The 2,500-nt window shown below is 40.2% G+C and overlaps 1 protein-coding gene and 1 pseudogene across 3 annotated transcripts in view; one reads left to right on the plus strand and one right to left on the minus strand.

Annotated features, from left to right (window-relative positions):
* The window catches only part of LOC145499288 (uncharacterized), an 18,892-nt pseudogene extending 16,865 nt beyond the window's left edge, over positions 1–2,027 (minus strand). Inside the window, exon 1 of the transcript XR_014050911.1 lies at positions 1,939–2,027. The product of XR_014050911.1 is annotated as an uncharacterized LOC145499288 (transcript). The remainder of the gene's footprint in view (positions 1–1,938) is intronic.
* Positions 2,028–2,077: 50 nt separating this feature from the next.
* LOC145499307 (uncharacterized) overlaps positions 2,078–2,500 on the plus strand; it is an 8,898-nt gene continuing 8,475 nt past the window's right edge. Inside the window, exon 1 of one of the 2 annotated variants that reach the window (XM_081478813.1) lies at positions 2,078–2,166. The gene's annotated coding sequence lies outside the window, so the exon portion shown is untranslated. Of the gene's footprint in view, positions 2,167–2,356; positions 2,412–2,500 lie in introns of those variants that run through there. The other variant, XM_081478812.1, reaches the window with a different exon arrangement.

Here is a 2,500-nt window from a genome sequence, read left to right on the forward strand (position 1 = left end):
AGGTGTTTACATAAACCCCTTTATACGGAAACGTAAAGAAACTTTATCGGTACCGCTGGGTAGCGTGCGGCGTTGGTCTCTGTTTTCTTGATTGCGTCACTCATCTATTTGCCACTATAAGCATTCTAAGTGAATCTAGGGCATTTTTTATATCTGTCGTTTGCTAGCGTAACCGTGAATACAGAGGTTCTCACGATCAGGTTTGAGACTTAATATTTGAGGCTCCTTGCCCGCTGAAGAGGCATTTGAATACAGCGTGTTCACTCTGAAAACGCATCAAATGTTCTTCGTCCACACAGCGCCGGAGAAATTTGGAAACGCAACAATCACCGGCAGCAGAAATACTTGGAGTGCACTCTTGATGCCAGTTAGTTAACCAAATGATTAGCGTGACGTCATCGTTTTCGAAAAGCTCGGTTTTTTAAAAAATGTTTTTTCCGTCCACACTAAAGCGGGCCTGCGGTTAACGAAAATTAAAGCTTCGTTTTTTGCGATCAATTCTTTGGATTGACCGCGGGCCTAATCGTTCAAATAAAGCTGCGTTTTCAAATTTCTGGGGCATTGCGTGGACGCTGACTTAAGCTAACCAGACGCTGCAAACAAAAAGGAAAAAAAGATCTGGAAGTTCCTAGCACTTGCTTTAACAATTGTTAGACACACGACATTACACTGGAAAGTTCTTTTTTTCGCTGCCATACCAAAAAGTATCACTAAAAATATAACTGCTGAAAAAGATGTGTTCATCGCCTTGTCTGCTCATCACATATTTTATCATAAAGTGTGCTTAGACTGCAGGGACCCAATTGATTCGTGGACGGTTGGTAGCTCAAGGGCGGGGGAGGAGGGGGGCACCTATTGGGGAGGGGGTGGCTATTAGGAACGGGGGTTAATTTCTTTAGACCATGTATGCATTTGAATGTGATACAATACTTAAAAGAAAATCAAGAACTGTAATAACCGGGGCTCTCAGTGATCATTCACAATAATTACGCTCGGATGACTAAGCAGGCTTCGTATTTCACTGATTTGTCTAATCCGCCCACTCTATATCAATGCATTTTCGGTAAGATGAGGCTGTTTAGGGCAATATCATGACGTGCTTATTTGCTGAGAAAGAAATAATATACATGAGAAATTTATAACTAGAAACAAGAAAAAGAAAACGAAATAATCAGAAATAATATGCATTTGGAATTTATAGAAAAAAGGAAAGAAAAGAAACAACTGAAAACGATGGAAGAAAAAAAGAAAGAATGACAAGACATAACTCCAACATTTTTCATTATAAACTGAGCTAATACGCGCGCTCTCATTGGTCGATAGGTGTGCTTAGATGAGAGCATGTAAACATGGTTGTGACGTTTTAGATTCGCGCGTATTTTTGAGAATTTTTTTTATAAAAGCAATAGAGCGCTTTTTCCATGTTTACATAGTTTCATCTAAACACTCGCAAACCCTCGACAACGTCTCAGGTTTGCATAACTGTCTTGAAGTTTTCTCGTGCTTAGATCAGGTTACGTAAACATAGAAAAAGTGCTCTATTGCTTAAATGATGGCGATTTCCAATATGCCCAAGTTCAGGGTGAGTGATTACGTTTTATGATTCTTTCATATCGCGAATGTGGGATGATTATTTTAACCTCTCTACAACAGCCCCGTCTTCAAAACAGCAACGGTCACTGAAAACTATCAGCAAAGCGCGTCCTAGCTGCCAGCCAAAATAATCTCTCGACAACGTCCAGTTAATAAACAACTAACGAACGGTGAACACAAAACCCCGTTTTTCATTGTAAAAGGTGACGATACTTGATCCGTACCACGCGTTTTTTGTTTCTGTTTCTATTTGGTTCATGTTTTATTATATTTTGATTGTGTTAGGTGTAAGCATTTAAGAAAATGATGCACCCCCAAAAATGGTGTGACATATTACACCCCTACCTCCCCATAACAGCCACCTCAGTAAAACGGCCACTTTCCTCTGTCCCCAGGGTGGCCTTTGTGGAGAGGTTCGACTGTATCACATGCATTAGCCTTTGTTCTTACTGTTTTCTATCACGTGATCTGATCGGGTTATATAAACTGCTTCAATGCAGCTGTTCAAGTGCTTCCTTTACGGGTACGTGACATAGACGAAAAGGAAGAAGTGATCAGCGATTTGTTGGAACGGTAAGGATTGTAGTCAGTTCTCATGAGTTCTTTTTACACTAGTTTTTGTAGACAGTTTTTAAGTTTTGCCCCATATAACAGTTAACCGTTTTTATACAAGGTGACATCGGCGTTTATTATCGCGTTCCCGATGTGGGGAATTGGAGGTGCCGCACATCGGAGTTCGCCAGCTTAACCAAAGTGGGGCATAACGATTCAACAAGATTTATTGAAGAACTGGCTGAGTCGCTTGTACATCACTTACGGTAAAAACTAGAAATGAATAGACATTTTGTCGAGTCACAAAAGGGACACGGAATAACAAGCTAAATGAAAATGAATAAAACTATAAGAA

Source organism: Orbicella franksi, chromosome 10 (assembly GCF_964199315.1).
Source record: "Orbicella franksi chromosome 10, jaOrbFran1.1, whole genome shotgun sequence".
Lineage (NCBI taxonomy): Eukaryota > Metazoa > Cnidaria > Anthozoa > Scleractinia > Merulinidae > Orbicella > Orbicella franksi.